Source organism: Oncorhynchus masou, unplaced genomic scaffold (genome assembly GCF_036934945.1).
Source record: "Oncorhynchus masou masou isolate Uvic2021 unplaced genomic scaffold, UVic_Omas_1.1 unplaced_scaffold_3727, whole genome shotgun sequence".
Lineage (NCBI taxonomy): Eukaryota > Metazoa > Chordata > Actinopteri > Salmoniformes > Salmonidae > Oncorhynchus > Oncorhynchus masou.
The window spans coordinates 20,703-27,395 of record NW_027010129.1 but is presented as its reverse complement, the minus strand read 5'-3'; the positions used below and the strand labels follow the sequence as shown (position 1 = coordinate 27,395).

The following is a 6,693-nucleotide window of genomic DNA, read 5'->3' as shown; positions in this document are numbered from 1 at the left end:
TAAGGGTTGGGGCTAGGGGCTAATGGTTAGGGGCTAAGGGTTAGGGGTTAGGGCTAAGGGTTAGGGGCTAAGGGTTAGGGGTTAGGGGCTAAGGGTTAGGGGCTAAGGGTTAGGGGCTAGGGGCTAAGGGTTAGGGGCTAAGGGTTAGGGGTTAGGGGCTAGGGTTAGGGGCTAAGGGTTAGGGGCTAAGGGTTAGGGGCTAGGGGCTAGGGGCTAAGGGTTAGGGGCTCGGGGCTAAGGGTTAGGGGGCTAGGGGTTAGGGGGCTAGGGTTAGGGGCTAGGGGCTAGGGTCTAGGGGTTAGGGTCTAGGGGCTCGGGGCTAGGGCTCGGGGCTAGGGGCTAGGGGCTAGGGGTTAGGGGCTAGGGGCTAAGGGGTTAGGGGCTAAGGGGCTAGGGGTTAGGGGCTAAGGGTTAGGGGTTAGGGGTTAGGTATCAAAACCACTTTGAAATGTGTATTATTAGTACCGTATCATAAATTGTACTAAATTTTCGTGAGGTTGGGACGGACGAAACCTGTATGTTCAACCTTACTTGTAATAAATTAATATTTGTCACTACCTGGTATACCTCATAGTTCTGTTTTTTATTTTTACAAGTCAACTTTTAGGGGGAGGGGGGTCTACGCTTCAACGATTTACGATTTCAGACATTGAAAACATTTCCAGACATTACGTCTTTTTTCCTGACCATGTAACCTGACCAGGGAAAACTGGGATCCTAATTAGCAGGCCATAACGAGGGTTCGAGTTTTCCTGACCAGGGAAAACTGGGGTCCTAATTAGCAGGCTATAACGAGGGTTCGAGTTTTCCCTGACCAGGGAAAACTGGGGTCCTAATTAGCCATAACGAGTTTTTTTTTTCCTGACCAGGAAAACTGGGGTCCTAATTAGTAGGCCATAACGAGGTTCGAGTTTTCCTGACCAGGGAAAACTGGGGTCCTAATTAGCAGGCTATGTGAGGGTTCGAGTTTTCCTGACCAGGGAAAACTGGGGTCAGGCTATCTTGGGGTTAGTTTTTCTGACCAGGGAAAACTGGGGTCCTAATTAGCAGGCTATAACGAGGGTTCAGAGTTTTCCTGACCAGGAAAACTGGGGTCCCTAATTAGCAGACTATAACGAGGGTTCAGAGTTTTTCCTAAGGTCAGTAGGTCAGAAAATTCTCCTGGCGTTAATTATGGTAAGATTAGCTTGCACAGTCTGTAAAATAGGTTCAATCCTGTAACCAGTAATCCCCCAAACTGTTAATTACATTGTGGCCTTATGGCCAGGTTCAGTCCCCTCTGTAACCAGTAATCCCCAAACTGCTAACAACCTACCATTGGTGGCCAGTTATGGCCAGCTTCAGTCCCCTCTGTAACCAGTAATCCCCAAACTGCTAACAACCTACCATTGGTGGCCAGTTATGGCCAGCTTCAGTCCCCTCTGTAACCAGTAATCCCCAAACTGCTAACAACCTACCATTGGTGGCCAGTTATGGCCAGCTTCAGTCCCCCTCTGTAACCAGTAATCCCCAAACTGCTAATAACCTACCATTGGTGGCCAGTTATGGCCAGCTTCCCCCTCTGTAACCAGTAATCCCCAAACTGCTAACAACCTACCATTGGTGGCCAGTTATGGCCAGCTTCAGTCCCCCTCTGTAACCAGTAATCCCCAAACTGCTAATAACCTACCATTGGTGGCCAGTTATGGCCAGCTTCAGTCCCCTCTGTAACCAGTAATCCCCAAACTGCTAACAACCTACCATTGGTGGCCAGTTATGGCCAGCTTCAGTCCCCTCTGTAACCAGTAATCCCCAAACTGCTAATAACCTACCATTGGTGGCCAGTTATGGCCAGCTTCAGTCCCCTCTGTAACCAGTAATCCCCAAACTGCTAACAACCTACCATTGGTGGCCAGTTATGGCCAGCTTCAGTCCCCTCTGTAACCAGTAATCCCCAAACTGCTAACAACCTACCATTGGTGGCCAGTTATGGCCAGCTTCAGTCCCCTCTGTAACCAGTAATCCCCAAACTGCTAATAACCTACCATTGGTGGCCAGTTATGGCCAGCTTCAGTCCCCTCTGTAACCAGTAAACCCCCATCTGCTAATAACCTACCATTGGTGGCCAGTTATGGCCAGCTTCAGTCTGTTGTAATTAGCTTCGGCCCCTTTTAGGAGATCCTGGTAAAGGGACACTCTTGTTATTCCAAGTGCACATATAGTTTTAATGCAGTAAACACACGTTGTATTATATATTGTTGTTGTCTTATCTCTCAGTGGGACTGTTTAATTAGGAACATATTCAATAAGTATGGGGAAGGTGACCATGGAATAACTGACAAAACACAAGCCAAACGCAAAGGAGATGATTAGTTGATTTTTTGTTATATTAGGTATAATTGTGTCGTTTTCATACAGTAATATCATGTCAAGGTACTTACAGTACCTTCAGAAGGTTTTTTCCTATTTTGTGCTTGAAATGAATTTTATTATCATTTTTTTTGTCAACGATTTACTCTGTAAATGTCAAAGTGGAATAAAAAAAAATTACAAAATAAAAAATGTATGGAAAACAAACACTGATACATCTTGATTAGATAAGTATTCAACCACTGGAGTTAATACATGTTAGAATCACCTTTGGCAGCGATTACAGCTGTGATTCTGGGTAAGTCTCTAAGAGCGATTACAGCTGGGATTCTGGGTAAGTCTCTAAGAGCGATTACAGCTTTGATTCTGGGTAAGTCTCTAAGAGCGATTACAGCTGGGATTCTGGGTAAGTCTCTAAGAGCGATTACAGCTGGGATTCTGGGTAAGTCTCTAAGAGCGATTACAGCTGTGATTCTGGATAAGTCTCTAAGAGCGATTACAGCTGGGATTCTGGGTAAGTTTCTAAGAGCGATTACAGCTGTGATTCTGGGTAAGTCTAAGAGCGATTACAGCTGTGATTCTGGGTAAGTCTCTAAGAGCGATTACAGCTGTGATTCTGGGTAAGTCTCTAAGAGCGATTACAGCTGTGATTCTGGGTAAGTCTCTAAGAGCGATTACAGCTGGGATTCTGGGTAAGTCTCTAAGAGTGATTACAGCTGTGATTCTTTCTGGGTAAGTCTCTAAGAGCGATTACAGCTGGAATTCTGGGTAAGTTTCTAAGAGCGATTACAGCTGTGATTCTGGGTAAGTCTCTAAGAGCGATTACAGCTGTGATTCTGGGTAAGTCTCTAAGAGCGATTACAGCTGGGATTCTGGGTAAGTCTCTAAGAGCGATTACAGCTGTGATTCTGGGTAAGTCTCTAAGAGCGATTACAGCTGTGATTCTGGGTAAGTCTCTAAAGGCGATTACAGCTGTGATTCTGGGTAAGTCTCTAAAGCGATTACAGCTGTGATTCTGGGTAAGTCTCTAGCGATTACAGCTGGGATTCTGGGTAAGTCTCTAAGAGCTTTCCACACCTGGATTGTACAATATTTACCCATTATCATTGGCCTCATGGTGAAATCCCTGAGCAGTTTCCTTCCTCTCCAGCAACTGAGTTAGGAAGGACGTCTGTATCTTTATAGTGACTGGGGTGTATTGATCCACCATCCAGAGTGTAATTAATAACATCACCATGCTCAAAGGGATGTTCAATGTCTGCTTTTTTAAATATTGCTTTATATATATTGCCCTTCTTATATGCCCTTCTTTGAGAGGCTTTGGACGTATTTGTGGTTGAATCTGTGTTTGAAATTCACTGCTCGACTGAGGGACCTTACAGATAATTGTATGTGTGGGGGTACAGAGGCGAGGTAGTCATTTAAAAAAAAATCTTGTTAAACACTATTACTGCAGTCAAGAGGTGAGTCCATGAAACTTATGTGACTTGTTAAGCAAATCTATACCCCTGAACCATATTTAGGCTTGCCATAACAAAAGGTGTTGAATTCTGCAAGAGTTTCATTCCAAAACACCATATATATCAATTTTCAGAAACGTTGGTGAATTTGATTTTATTGTTTAAAGAAATTATCATAAGATGATGTTGTTCAATAACAGACACTTGTTCAATAACAGACATGATGGTTTCATTTGCTAAATATCCTCCTCACTCTCAGAGAAATCAGTAGTACTGCTAGGTTTTACACAGGAAAATGTAACAAATAACTACATGTTTAATAAGGAAAAGTACAAATTATATATTTGTGACATCAATATTGAAATGTTTAAAAAATAATAATGATGAAATAGAACAGTAAAACATTTCCATTTAACATTTTAGTAATTTAGCAGACGGTCTTATCCAGAGCGACTTACAGTTAGTGAATTCATCTTCAGATAGCTAGGTGAGACAACCACATTACAGTAGTTCGTATATTCAGATAGCGAGGAGGGACAACCACATATCACAGTAGTTAGTATATTCAGATAGCTCGGTGGGACAACCACCTATCACAGTAGTTAGTATATATATTCAGATAGCTCGGTGAGACAACCACCTATCACAGTAGTTAGTATATTCAGATAGCGAGGATGGACAACCACATATCTCAGTAGTTAGTATATTCAGATAGCTCGGTGGGACAACCACATATCACAGTAGTTAGTATATTCAGATAGCTCGGTGAGACAACCACCTATCACAGTAGTTAGTATATATATTCAGATAGCTCGGTGAGACAACCACCTATCACAGTAGTTAGTATATTCAGATAGCTCGGTGGGACAACCACATATCCAGCAAAACATTCCTAACACTGTGTTCACAAAACATTAAAAACACCTGCTCTTTCCTTGACATAGATTGATCAGGTGAAAGCTATGATTCCCTTATTGACGCGCACCGGTTTGTGTCAAGAACTGCAACGCTACTGGGTTTTTCCACACTCAACAGTTTCCCGTGTTGTATCAAGAACGGTCCACCACCCAAAGCCAACTTGACACAACTGTGGGAAGCAGTGGAGTCAACATGGGCCAACATCCCACCGTAGAGTCCACGCCCTGACTAATTGAGGCTGTTCTGAGGGCAATGACATATTAGGAAGGTGTTCTTAATGTTTTGTACACTCAGTGTATAGTGTTTTAGCATCTAAAAATAAAACACTTTCATACACTTAAAAAAAAAACTTGATTAAAAATCTGAGAACAGCAATATTTTACACATGAAGGTATTGATAAGCAATTATTTCTGATGAAAAAAAAACCACAAATGTGAAAAATTGGTGAATATATAATTTTCACTTTATTGACTCAAGATATTTTAGATTTTCATTTAAAAAAAAAATTTGTACAAATGTCTAAGAACATAAATCCACTTTTACATTATGGTGTATTGTGTGTAGATCATTGACACAAAATCTAATTTTAATACATGTTTTAACTTCCAAAGTGTGGAAATAAGTCACAGGGTATGAATAATTTCTGATGTAAACAATTCTAACCCCTAGCCTTGTCTAAAGTAGCTTTTTGAAACTAATCACATTTCTACAATAGCAACCTGAACAGTCAATTCGTTGTTTACTCTTGTGTTGAACATTTTCAAAATATGTTTTCGTATTTCCTTTGTCCGGACTCCATAGATTATTGGATTGACACTCGCTGGTAGAACAATATACATCACTCCTAGAAAAGTATTGATGTCAGTTGGAATTTGAATATTCAGATTCCGTGACAGAAAAGTAACCGTGCCAATCAAATAAAAACACATTATCACCATTAGGTGAGTGCCACACGTGTGGAACGCTTTCCATCTGTCCTCCTGCTGCTCTACATAACACAACGTTCAGAATCTTCATGTAGGAGAAAATAATGACGCAAATATCAATTCCCACAAAACAGATAATCACGGCCAATCCTATCGCATTATTCTTGTCCGTGTTACCACATCTTCTAGACTAACCAGGGCCATGTGGTCACAGTAGCAGTGGTTGATGACATTGGAACCACAGAAGACAGCAAGCCAGCGCAACTAGTACAAACATGATAGAACCACTCCTTATAACAGTGAACAGCAACAGTCTGAGAAACATGGCGGAGTTGAGGATACGAGCGTAGTGCAAAGGGTAGCAGATAGCCACATAGCGGTCCAGCGCCATGGCCAGGAGAATAGTCGACTCTACTGATGACAGGAAGTGAGTGAAAAACATCTGAGTCAAAAGCTGGCCAATGAGATGTCATTCCAGTCAAACAGAAAGCTGAGCAGCATGTTGGGGATAATGACTGTAGCCACCACTATGTCCACCGCCAAACCACATATTAATATATACATGGGGCTGTGGAGACTCTCCATAATTCTAATCACGTAGATCAACAAAGAATTTCCCACCAAGACTAAAATGTAGGTGGTGAAAAACGGTAAGGAAAGTAGTCGTCTGTACTCGTAGATCGCTGGGAATCCCACAAAGATGAACCCGTTGTGTGAAAAATTGAATCCCTGGAATTCTTCGATCATTACACTTTGAGTATTGCCAACGAATTGAGATGAAAAACAAAAAAACACAAGGTAAAATGTCAATGTTTTCATTGACACAGTATTTTCAATCCTCTGATATACGAATGGTACACAAATGTCATAATAAACCCACTTGCTGTTGTTCTGGTTTCCGCCCCCCTCGCTGTTTGATCATTGGTCTGTAGAGTGTAATTCGTCGTTGGTTTGTGGAGTGGAACTCTGTGTGGTCCAATAAATTGACCCACATGAGACTTTATACTCCAAACCAGACATCCCTTGAGACAAGATACTC

General features: G+C 42.0%; 1 pseudogene; it reads right to left on the bottom strand.

Moving 5' to 3' along the window:
• Nucleotides 1-5,665: 5,665 nt before the first annotated feature.
• LOC135534642 (olfactory receptor 51E2-like) lies at nucleotides 5,666-6,466 on the bottom strand (annotated as a pseudogene).
• Nucleotides 6,467-6,693: the final 227 nt, after the last annotated feature.